Source organism: Phocoena sinus, chromosome X (assembly GCF_008692025.1).
Source record: "Phocoena sinus isolate mPhoSin1 chromosome X, mPhoSin1.pri, whole genome shotgun sequence".
Taxonomy (NCBI): domain Eukaryota; kingdom Metazoa; phylum Chordata; class Mammalia; order Artiodactyla; family Phocoenidae; genus Phocoena; species Phocoena sinus.
In genome coordinates, this window is record NC_045784.1 from 93,655,453 (window position 1) to 93,668,845 (window position 13,393).

Consider the following 13,393-nt stretch of genomic DNA (forward strand, 5'->3'; position numbering starts at 1 on the left):
ACGGGCCCAGCCGCTCCGCGGCATGTGGGATCCTCCCGGACGGGGACACGAACCCGCGTCCCCTGCATCGGCAGGCGGACTCCCAACCACTGCGCCACCAGGGAAGCCCCTATCCCATTTCTTAATAACCATCAAAAGATTGCCACCCTGCTAGGAAGAGATCCTATGATCCTCTCCTCATTCACTTCCCATTCTCTTACTAATTAACCCAATATTTTTATTAGTATACATAAGACCCATGAGACAGAGTTGTTTTTGTTTCAGCTCCCAAAGAAAACCAAAAGAAAGAAAGACATATCTAGCTGCAAAAGGGGTGCAACCCATGTTTCTGTCTGGTCAAATCTGGGGGGCCCCCAACTTGATGGTTGCCAAGCCAAGACACAAAACGAGACAAACAAGAAGGTAACAGCTGAAAGCAAAGACCTTTCGTTGTCGCAGGCAGTAAGAATTACGTAGTGCAAACGGTGTCTGTGGTTTCCCATGAGAACATGAGACACCTCCAGTCATAGACCCGCTAAACTGTGACACTAGGCAGCTGCTACTGGAATGGGACTTTTCCAGAACTAAAGAGACAAAGAAGGTTGAGAAAACAAAGTCCCCTTATGGACTGGGATCCCATATGACAAATTTCCCTGAGAGCTGGCACATTTGGACAAGGAGCAGTGCTTATCAGATCCACAGCCTATCGGGCTGCCTGCCAAATAGATGCCGGTACATGCATCCACTGGTTGGCAGTGACCAGAAAGAATATTCTTGCTGGTCATAAAGCCAAGCTCTCAAGACACAGAGCAAGACAAATGACACAACAGAGAGAGAGAGAGACAAAGAAAAACAGTGACCATCTCTGAGAGGAAAAGGATCAATAAAAAAAAAGAGTACTGGGCTTCCCTGGTGGCACAGTGGTTAAGAATCCACCTGCCAGTGCAGGGGACACGGGTTCGAGCCCTGGTCCGGGAAGATCCCACGTGCCGTGGAGCAACTAAGCCCGTGAGCCACAACTACTGAGCCTGCGCTCTAGAGCCTGTGAGCCACAACTACTGAGCCCACGTGCCACAACTACTGAAGCCCACGTGCCTAGAGCAGGTGCTCTGCAACAAGAGAAGCCACCACAATGAGAAGCCCGCGCACCACAACGAAGAGTAGCCCCTGCTCGCCACAACTAGAGAAAGCCCGCACGCAGCAATGAAGACCCAACGCAGCCAAAAATAAATAAATAAATAAATAAAACAAATAAATTATAAACAAACAAAAAACCAAGAGTACTCATTTAACAATTTTTTACCAGAGTCGCTGTGTCTAAGGAACTAGTTCCACAAGTATTTTCTCTTACTAATCTAAATTTTTTTTTGGGGGGGGAGTAGGATTTTCATCACTCTCACTTCCATTAGACCCTTCAGGCAGAGATCTGGGAGACTGATGTGGTAAGAAATCCTACCTTCTGCAAACTTTTTGTCAAATGTCCCAGGATCTCTCGGCTGCAGCAACCTTGGAGTAGGTAGAGTTCATCCAGTGAAGTATCCTGCCAGCTATGGCAACTGTAGGGGCGGAAGATATTTCCTTTTCCTCTTCTAGGTTCTTTGGCTGGTCTAACAATTACGTTGACATAAGACAGATTAACAGGAGAAAAACAAACAAAAGTTTAGTAACATGTATCCATAGGAGACTCAGGAAAACTGAGTAGCTCTCGGAAATGGCAGAAACCATCACCTTACATACCATCTTCAGTGAAAGACCAAAGAAGATGTTAGAAATAGGGAGTCGGTTATGGACTGTTATCAGGAAAAGCACAGTAAACAAGTGTAAGGTTGTTATGCGAATTTGAGGCTTTGACTTCTATACAATGATAAGGGACTGTCATCACCTTCTTCCTGGTACAGCAGGGAGACACACAAATGGAGATTTCCCTTATGAATGTAAATAGCTTTTACAAAGGGTAACTTCTACTTGGTTTTCAAAGCTTCTCCCATATCTGCTGTTTCTTAAAAATAATTCTTATGCCAGAGAGACATATTTTGGGTTGATAAATTCTGCTCTCCTACAGCTCCAGTGGGAAGGAATTTAATGTATATGAGGCCAATCCTTCCCTTCTCCTTCCACAGCCACCTCCCAGTTCAACTCTAAATTCCCACATAGCTGATAGGGGGTTCTGTTGACTTTTGCCAGAGAATTTCCTGTGTCCTCCACTGACAGAAAGGATGACCACCCTGGGAAAGGAGCTTGGGTTCATGGCTGTTTCAGCTTGGGCCCTACTGATGCTGCCCTCTGCTGGTGGAAGATTCAACTTGCAGCTGACCAGTTAGAGCAGTTTTTTTCCTGCTATCAGTCTGGGTCATATGCAATTTATAAACCCGGTGTGCATGTTGAAATCTGTTGTTTAGGACTTCCCTGGTGGCGCAGTGGTTAAGAATCCACCTGCCAATTCAGGGGACACGGGTTCAAGCCCTGGTCTGGGAAGATCCCACATGCTGTGGAGCAACTAAGCCTGCGAGCCACAACTACTGAAGCTCACATGCCTAGAGCCCATGCTCCACAACAAGAGAAGCCACCGCAATGAGAAGGCTGTGCACGGCAAGGAAGAGTACTCCCCTCTCGTTTCAGCTAGAGAAAGCCTACATGCAGCAATGAAGACCCAATGCAGCCAAACATAAATTAATTAATTAATTAAAAAGAAAATTGAAGGTTTTCTTTTTTAACTCCACAAGGGCCTCACGTGGTTAGACTACTAGTCCTGTAAATTTCCTTCCAGTTGTAAAAGCCTATGGAAATCCAATCAAAATAGGATCTTAGGACAAAATAAGTTAAAAACCATAACTGACGTAAGTTATGTCATTTGTCATTTTATGTCATTTTAATGTATATAAGAATATCAAAATGTAAAGAACTGTAGTGACTTGTGTTAAAAAAAATTCAACCGTGGGGCTTCTGTGGTGGCGCAGTGGTAAAGAATCCACCTGCCAATGCAGGGGACACAGGTTCGAGCCCTGGTCCGGGAAGACCCCACATGCCGCGGAGCAACTAAGCCCGTGAGCCACAACTACTGAGCCCGCGTGCCACACCTACTGAAGCCCATGCGCCTAAAGCCCGTGCTCCGCAACAAAGAGAAGCCACTGCAATGAGGAGCCCACGCACTGCAACAAAGAGTAGCCCCTGCTCGCTGCAGCTAGAGAAAGCCAGTGCGCAGCAATGAAGACCCAATGCAGCCAAAATAAATAAATTAATTTTTAAAAATCTGTTGTTTATAGTTTGCCTGCATTTTCCTATAGACAAAAGCACTGTTTTACACAGTGGTTGAGCCCTCACCATCATCCCCCCAAATCCATAAAGTAATCAAAACCTACCCATGTTTCTATGGAAAATACTTTCAATGAGGGTCAAGTGTTCACCAAATTGTGTCCTTTGTGCGAGGCACTGCAGGGGTGCCAAGTGATTCAGAGTCCTTGCCTCTCAGATAGCTATCTTGTAAGAGGAGAGAAGACATTAACATAAGTAACTTTAAAAGAGAGACTATCTGAAGTGTTGGAGGGGTACACACGGAGAAAAGTGAAGATCAAAAAGAGCAAGATACTACACCTAGGGCGGAGAAACCAAGGAAAGCTTTAAGAAAGCATTGGAATTTGAGGTGAATAATGTCAGCAAAGAGGGTAGAGTATTTAAAGGAGATGGAACAACAGAAACAAAGGCATGGAAATAGGAATACATGAGATGTGGCCTAGAAATGGCACATAATCTCTCGTGTCGAGGCAGAGTATTAGGGGAGAATTCAGATATGTTACTTGAGGATCCCAGGCTCTCCTTAACAGCAGGAACAGTGACAACCTCCTTCTCCGAACCCCTGTTTGCCGTTGGATGATGACTCCTTTAGTTGAGGTGAGGCAGAGTGAGGGGCTGAAGATGGGGAGTCCAGCAGGTTGAAGGTTGGGAGTAGCCGGGGAAAGGACTCAGGGATAGAGAATAGGCTTGTGGATCTGGAGGCAAAGGCCTGAGTGAGTGCTGGGAAATGAGCAAAAAGTAGGAAACTAAGCCCAGAGTTGCCCCACTTTCTCCCATTCTACCTCCCTTCCCCTGTGTCCTCGCCTCAACCCTGGCCAGCCCCGGAGGCTGACACTGAAACAGCCAGAGGATGAGGGGAGAATGTTCAGTGATAGCAGGACTAGGATAGGGTTCTCTTTCCTCTCTCTCTGCCCCTTGACACTGCCATCTACTGTTGGGAGGGGTTGGGGGGTTCTTCACCTGTTGGGAGCTGGTCTTTGTCACTGCTGGCCCTACCAGGCTCTAGGCCCTGGGCCTGCCATGAGGGACAAATGAAGAAGGAAGTGAGCATTCTCCAGGGTGGCAGTTCCTAGGTGGTAGGTATATGTGGTTAGTGATACATACACATCAAAGAGGCTCCCTGCCTCTCTCTTATACTTAAGTGTAGAGGAAAATTTATTTCTAAGTTTGGAACATTCCCTGCGCGATAAAAGAGAGCAGCCTACCATCACCTTAGATGCTAAGGGGGCACGAGCTTCAAACTCAGTTTGGTGACAGTAATGATAACAACGAAATAGCCAGCATTTGTTGAGAGAATCCTTATAGCACAAGCGGTACAGATATAAGCCCTGAAGTCAAGCCAAGCTGAGTTTGAGTCTTAGCCCTGCCGCTTAGTGGCTCAAGCAGAGTGCTTGACACAGAGTAAGAACTCAGTAAATGTGAAATAAACATGAACGAATTAACCGATCAATTGATATTACTAATTCATATTGATTAGTGTCACAATGTGTATTTGTGTTTACACACACATACAGTCCTATGAAGACATGTTATTATTATCCTCATCTTATAAATGAGGCAATTGAGGTCCCCTAAGGAATTGGTACAGGTTTACACAGCTACCAAGTGGCAGAACCTAAATTCAAAACCAACTTTCAATACAGAGTTTCTGTTGGGATGATGAGAAAGTTCTGGAAACGGATAGTAGTGATGGCCGTACAGCATTGTCAATATGATTAATGTACTGAATTGTACACTTATGAATGATAATAATGGTGGATCTTATGTTATGTATATTTTACCACAGATTAAAAAAAACCCAGTTGTCAGAAGCTGCGTTCTTAACCACTGTGTTATATATACCGCCTCTCAACGAACATTAATTCAGTGCCTATTGTTCAAAAGGCCCTCCAATGTCATACAACGAGCACTAAATTTTCAGTCAAAAGATCTCTGTTCAAATACCACATCTGCTTCTTACTCATCGTGTTATCAGCGAGTGACTAAGACTTGTCTGGGTTGTCAAGTTTCTGGGCAAGCCCCCCTTCAAGGTTACCCATTAGTTGCAGACACACAGGTCTCCGGTTACGCTGCTGACTGACCTTGGGGAGAGGGGGTCCTGGCAGCTTGGAGCCCCAACGAGGCAGAAAATTAAGGTTTGAGCCAGTTTACCCATTCTTGCTTACTCCTTTCACCAGAGTGAAATGTGGCCACTACTGGGTGGGAACTTCTAAAAGGAAGTGAGACAGCTACTGATAGGGGAACTTGAGAAGGGCCTCCTTGGAAAGGGGAAGGAAGATGAGTTCATATTGAGATAGATCGTTTTCTGAGGAGCAGCGGGTAAAACTAGATAAAGCCAGTGTTTTCACACGCCACAGGAAACAAAGCCACACCACAAGCAATTCTGATAGCTACTTTTCCTGCAGAAGTGATCACTTTTTTACCCAAACTTCTTTGGAAAGAAAGCCAAAGTCCCCTTCAACCTCTTTGGTCCCTCCATGACTTTGCACCATACTCAGGGGAGAGAAGAAATGCTCAGTAATAAGCTGAGTCCTCAGATACACCATGATGCTGTAAGACGAGATGACACAAGAGAAAATCCACCCTCCTCCCCACTCTCCAGACCACAACTCCCATGCCCTAATTTCCCTGAAGCTATCACTAGACTTTCCAGGATGGAGAAATTTGACCGGCGGATGCTGCCCTCTATTGGAAAGTCAGGCCTCATCAGAGGCTGCACAGCTAGATTTGGCTTCTAGAAAACCTTTGTGTGTTAATGGTTTGAAGCCCATTATACATGTTCTTAGTAAGAACAATTCAGAATGCCAGGCTGCCCGCTGAAGTGCGTTTATCCTGAGAGGAGGACGTACAGAACACCAGGGCATAAGGCAGGGCAAGTCCGCTATCCCTCTACACAGGATGGAGTGTCCTATTACAGCCTGGAGGAGAAATACAGGATGCCTCGTGGTGATTTTCCCCAAGCCGGCCCAATGAACTAGGCTCAGTCTGTCCAGAGGAATACAGGCATGTAACAACCCAGCAGCATTGGACGCCCCTGTTCTTATTTGCCTCTTTCAGCTCCTCTTCAGCAGGTCTTATTTGCAGGCACCTTGGTTCTCTGGAACCCAACTGACTCAGCATATTGGCTCCTGCTACTGCCCTGTCTCCTTCTGCTTCCACACCCCACTTGAGCCAGGTCCCTCCATCTGGATCTCAGCAAGCTCTCTCAAATTCTGTTTCCCCACAGCCTTACATACTCAACATCCACCCAACCCCTTAGACTGAGCTGACCTGCTCCCTAAGGCCAGGGATACCAGAAACCATCTATTACCCACTCAGAAGCAGTGCTTCAGTGCCAAGCAACGAGGTCGTGGAACTATTCCCACAATCAGCTTGAGCTGTCCCCTCACCGCCACCTCAGAGATTAACAAGGGAACCCACTAGACTCAGATACAATTATGACCGGAAACACTGAGTTCTAAGAGTCCTAAGGGAACACTGCATAAATCATATTCCTTGTCTCCTCGTTGGCAGAAAAGCCATACAGTGGAATCTTTTTGTTGCAAACAGGAATATATCGGAATTTTGTTGGAATGATGTGGCCTATGCTAGAATTTTCCAGATTTCCAAACTGCTTTAAGAAACATTCTATGGCTCCACTTGCTAAGGTATAATCAAGTCTGCAGGAAACCAGGTTAGTTTTGCTTCCTGAAACAGTAGGTGCCACAGTTGGGGTGAAATGAACTGGCAACCCAATTCTTCAAGGTCTCAAAGGGATCGATGTGCAATGAATTGCCCAAATCAGCTGAGCCCAGGAGCCCCTGGGAGCTAATAGATTTTACCTGAATGTGAAGGCTGTCCCACATCTCCTGGGTACAGCAGGTCCTCCCATGGGGGCACAAGGCAAGACGCAACTTATGTAGTTGGCTGACCCCTTTTGTCCACATAGCAGCAACAACAGCAGGCAGGGCAGCTAAGCTTCTGCTAGGAATGGCAGCAGGGCATAAAGGTGCCAGGCTAAGGTGATGTGAGCCTGAAATTCAGCCTGTCCTCTCCTCACCACACAGGGCTGCATCCACCAAAAGGCTGACCTCTTTCTCTGATTTGTCTGCCCAAAGGAGTCATCTTTTTTCTAACCTTATTTTACAAATCTCCACGTTGCCTGAGATTTCTACTTTCTAAAGGTACCATAGAGGCAACTACCAGCCCCACACGATGGCTGCACAGTCAGCATGCACCCAACGCGTGGGAGTGCCATCCCCAATTCTGAAAAAGCACTTGTCTTATAGAAATATCTCAGGGGGTATATATGGAAGGTGCTAAGGGGAAGAGAAAATGTCCAGGTCTTGCCCTACACCCTGAATACACTCAGGAGCCTAGGGAAATCTCATGTTCCAAGACTTAGGCTAGCACCTCTGTTGCACATCTAACTGGAGTCCACTTTTGCATGAGTGGACACCACCAGTGGAGGCCCCTATTAAGGCACCTGTGTCCCTGAGCCTAAAATCCCAATTGGCAACAGTTGGCTAGAGCCATGTGGAGGCAACCTCTTTGATATAGTCACATGCTGTCCAGTTAATTAAGGCTCTTTCACTATTTTACCTGCCTGGCTCCTCTAGACGTTTGAGTTAGTCACTCCTGTGACACAGATAAGGAAGAATAAAGAAGGTAAAAGTGGCACCTTGCCCGGAGTGCACACATAATCATGTGTGGCAGAGACTGCCCATCAAAATCTATTCTTCTTTTCCTCTATAATAATAGAAATGTAGCTGGGACATGGCTGTGCATCTAGGCATTCCCATTCCTAGCCCTAAACCTCTTTGCAATTAGAGAGGTGGTACAGCTAAGTTTTCACCAATGGCATGTAAATGGCAGTGGTGTGTGCTGCTTCCAGGCCTGGCCTATAAAACCTTGCTAAGTGCTTCTCTGTTATCTTTCCCCTCCCATGAGTTGATACACACAGGTGCACCTGATCTGGCTGCAACTATCCTACTAAGGCCAAAGTTCAAGGGAGATGGAGAATTGAAACAGATTGAACCTGGGTCCCTGAATGACCACGTGGAGCAGAGTACCCTTGCATATTTGAACTACTCACTCTCATCGTTATTTGAGAAAGAAATAAGTTTCTTTAAGCCACGGAACTATTGTTGGACCCTTTTGTTACAGCAGTCAAGACTTATCCTAATTAACAAAGTGATCAATGAAAGGATCTTTGTATGAATTAATGAACAGAGAAGTAGTCATCCAGCTAGACAGCACTTTGGTGGATATCACTCAATCTGTCCTCAAATCAACCTGGACTAGCCCACAGAACCACTTCTGGGCCATTTGGGGAAAAAATGCCTAAATGCACAAGTGGGATTTCTTAAAAGACAAGCATTATGCCAAAGAAGGTCCTAGGCTTTGAGGCTTCCAGGATGGTTAAGGTTGTCTGGCAATTCTTAGGCTTTCCAGAAACTGTCCCAATGATTCACGCTCTGTTTCTCACCCAGAGAAATAACTCATCTCAAAAGAGGAAAGCTAATTGTCTGGTGCCCAGTTACAGTATTCCAGCCTGCTAAAGGCCTACTCACTTATAACCTAATCTTGGTGAATCTCAACCCCACCAGAATCTATACCCTCAAAACCAAAGCCTAATATATGTGCGTCCTGCCCAAAGAGGATTCAGGCATTGCGACTGCCACCTTTATGCCTATCTCCAGGAAGCTGGTGTCAGTGTCGAAATGAGACACTGTAGTTGAAAAGTTAAAATAACACAAACAGTCCAACTGGGCCCATTCTGGAAAATCCTCTGGACTGAGAACTTTATAGTCATCCATACAGCTATGAGCTTTTGTCAGCCCTACCTCCAAAAATACCCTGAATCCATCCACTTCTCTCCTTCTTCACTCAGTTCTAATCCAAGCTACCAGAATTTCTGGTACAAAGGTTGCAATAAAGAGAGAAATACTGGTCTACCACAATGACCTCCTTACTGGTCTCCCTGCTCCCACACTTGCCTCCACACGGCAATCACAATGATTGGCTAGAATACAAATCAGTTCGTGTGACTCCTCTCCTATGGCTTCCACTAAGGGTTCATCCACTAAGCTCCAGAAATACTGGCCTTTTTAAAAATTGAATTTTTTATTGAGATCCCTGCAGAATCACATGAGTGGTAAAAATAATACAGAAAGATCCCTGCACACTCAGCCCAATTTCCCCCAATGGTAACCTTGTGCAAAACTATAATATCACAACCAGGATACTGACACATTGATACAATCCACTAATGTTATTAAGATTTCCCAATTTTACTTGTATTTGTGTTTGTGTGTGTATGCATGTGTGTGTTCAGTTCCCTGTGAACACTCGTGTGTCCACCATCACAGTCAAGATACTGAAAAGTAGTACCATTACTACGAGGATCCCTCGTGTGTTGTACTTTTATAACCACACTCATTTCCCTCTCCTACCCACCTCCTTAATCCTGGGCAACCACTAATCTGCTCTCCATTTCTCTAACTTTGTCATTTCAAAGACATTATATAGAGGGAATCGTACAGTATGTCACTTTTGAGACTGGCTTTTTTCATTGAACATAATTTTCTGGAGCTTCATCTAGGCTGTTGCATGTATCCATAATTTGTTCCTTTTTATTGTTGAGTTGTATGCCATGATATAGATGTGCCTCAGTTTAACCATTCACCCATTGAAGGGCATTTGTGTTGTTGCCGAACATTCACGCACAGGTCCTATGTAAATATAAGTTTCCATTTCTATGGAATAAATGCTCAAAAGTACAATTGCTACGTCTTATTGTAAGGACATGTTTAATGTTTAAAGAAATTGCCAAATTGTTTTCCAGAGCGACTGGATCATTTTATACTCCCACCAGAAATATAATAAAATCAAGACTCCTTCCATGGATTATTAGACCCTAATAACCTGGCCTCTGCTTAGCTCAGGCCTGGAAGTAGCACACATCGCTTCCACTCGTATGTCATTGGTGAAAACTTAGTCATACTGCCACTCCAATTGCAAAAGGGTTAAGGAGGGCTTCCCTGGTGGCGCAGTGGTTGAGAGTCCGCCTGCCGATGCAGGAGACAAGGGTTCGTGCCCTGGTTCGGGAAGATCCCACATGCCGCGGAGCGGCTGCGCCCGTGAGCCATGGCCGCTGAGCCTGCTGCTCCGCAACGGGAGAGGCCACAACAGCGGGAGGCCCGCGTACCGCAAAAAAAAAAAAAAAAAAAAAAAAAAAGGGTTAAGGACTAGGAAAGGAAATTACTAGCTGGGCGGCCATGTTCCAGTGGCAAATCTACTGTCTTAGAGGAAAAGGAATAGATTTTAATGAGCAGTGTCTGCCACATGTGACTAGGTTCCTTCACCTTTCCTTCTTTTAATTAACATTGTCCTCAGTATCAGAATGTGTTATACTTTTTAACTATCAAATATGATGTATAAAACTCATGAGGAAAATGACAATATGCTATATGTGTCCATATTTCTGCTCTAACTGCTGTTTTTTTCTTCTTTCCTGATGTTCCAATATTCCTTCTTTTATAAATTTTCTTACTGTTTACAAAACTTCCTTTAACCATTATTCAGGAGTGGGTCTGCTAGCAAACAATTCTCTTGGTTATCTTTTGTCTGAAATTGCTTTTATTTCTTCTTCATTCCTGAAGGATATTTTTGCAGGTGTAGAATTTGCAGTTGACAGTTCTTTCCTGCCAGCTCTTGAAAAATGTGTCACTTCATTCCTGTCTTTGTGGTTTCCAATGAGAAATCTGATATAATTTGAATTGGCATTCTCCTATAGGTAATGTATTGTTTTTTTCTGGCTGCTCTCAAGGTTTCTTCTTTGTCTTTAGTTTCAAAAGTTTAATTATGATGTGTCTTGGCATGGATTTCTTTGGGTTTATCTTGTCTGAGATTTGCTCAGCTTCTTGAATCTGAAGGTTTGTATCTTTCACCAAATTTGAGGAGTCTTTAGCCATTATTTTTTCAAATACTCTTTCAGCTCTGAAATGAGAAGATGAAAAGAACTTCTCCTCTCCTTCTGGGACTCTGGTGATATGAATGTTCGATCTTTTGTTATTGTCCCACAGCTTTCTGAAGATCTCATTTTTTTCCGTCTTTGTTCTGTTACTCATAATGGGTAAATTCTGTTGATCTGTCCTTAAGTTCACTGGTTCTATCCTCTGTCATCTCCACTCAACTATTGAGTCTATCCAGTGAGTTTTTCATTTCTGCTATGTACTTTTCAGTTCTATAATTTCCATTTGACTTTTTGGTAACTTCCGCTTCTTTGCTACAGTTTTCTATTTTTTCATTTGTTTCAGGAGAATTTGCACTTTTGAAGCACTTTTATGATGGTTGCTTTAAAATCTTGGTCAGATAATTCCAATATCTGATTAATCTCAATACTGTTGTCAGGTAATTGTCTTTTCTAATTCAAGGTATGTTTTTTTTGTTCTTAGTACGATAGGTGATTTTCATTGGCAACCGAACATTTTGCCTATTATATTAGGAGACTCTAGAGCCTATGTAAATCTTCTGGTTTGTCAGGCAATTACCCTGTTTAGGTTTAGCACACAGGTCCTAGCATACTACTGTAGGCTGTGAGTCCAATGGTAGTTTAATTTTCAGAGTCTATGAAGTCAGCGTCAGAAAGGTCCATTTGGGATAATAAGGCATCCACCCCATGAGCAGAGCAGCGGCAAGGAATCTAGGCATGTTGAAGCAGGTGAACAGGAACATCCAGGAAAGGAGAGTCAGGCAAGGACTAGCAAGAGAAAGACAGGCTTCTAGCCTTAGGAGTTGAGGCACAGGGCAGGATAGGTATTAATAATAAGACAGGGACCCAGGTATCAGGTCTGGGCTTCAAAGTGTACTTATCTTAGGAACAAAGCCCAGGTACTGGAGACAGCGTGAAAAGTTAGCCTCTATGCAGCTAACTAAAGTTTCTTATCCAATGCCCCTCATCCAACAGCACTATTGTCTGGGGCAGAATCTATTAGTAGGCAGGAAGTATGGGAAGAGGAAGACTGTGTGTAAGGAGGGTCATAGTGACATGGGTTAAAAGGATGGGCTCTAGAGCCAGAAAGCTCTATGTCTTGCTGTGTGGTCTTCAGCAAATTGCTGAGGCTCTCTGAGCCCCCATTTCTGCAAAGAAGAAGATAATAATGACACTGAGGGTAAGGATAGAATGAGATTTCTATGGAAAGAATCGAGCCCGGTGCCCAGTGCACGGTAAGCACCCAATAGATATGAACTAAATATCTTATCCCTTGCCTGACACTGACCTTGAATAGTGCAAGCCCCTTCTCAGCAGCTCCCTAATTAGTGGCAACGAAAACAGAAGCCTTCATGGTTGCTTAGAAGTTACAAAATCTCATTCTAGGGAAAGTGCTCATTAATATTCTGACCACCTTTTCTTACAGACAGCATCAGGGGCTGAGATTTATCTAATGTGAACAAGTTAAAATAATGATTTCTGTAAGCATACACAGAGCCAGCTTTCAATTACTCGCTCTAATGGACAAGATCAGAGTCATGTGCAATCCAAAACTGTGCCAGATTCAAAGTCATCTCTGTTTGGCTTGGAAATGGACTGGATGCACTTCTTCTGCAGCACATTTGCCTTTTGGGTTCTTTTCTGCTTTGGCTAATAATAAAATGAATTTACATTCTCTAAGCACACTAGCTGAGATCATGGTATCAAATTTGTCTCAGTGAAGAGAAGATTTACTATACATTTTGCTCAGTGGTTCTCAAACTTTAGAAGAGATAAAAATCACATGGGGAACTTTTTCAAAATGCACAGTCAGTCACAGCCCCAACCCTTGAAATTTTGACTCAGTAGCTCTGGGGTGGGACTCAGAGCTGTGCTTTTTTTTCTTATTTATTGTGGTAAAAAATACAGAGCATTAAATTTACCATCTTAACACTTTTTTTTTTTTTTTTTTTTTTGCGGTACACGGGCCTCTCACTGTTGTGGCCCCTCCGGTTGTGGAGCACAGGCTCCGGACGCGCAGGCTCAGCGGTCATGACTCACGGGCCCAGCCGCTCCGTGGCATGTGGGATCTTCCCGGACGAGGGCACGAACCCGGGTCCCCTGCATTGGCAGGCGCCACCAGGGAAGCCCTTAACACTTTTTTTTTAT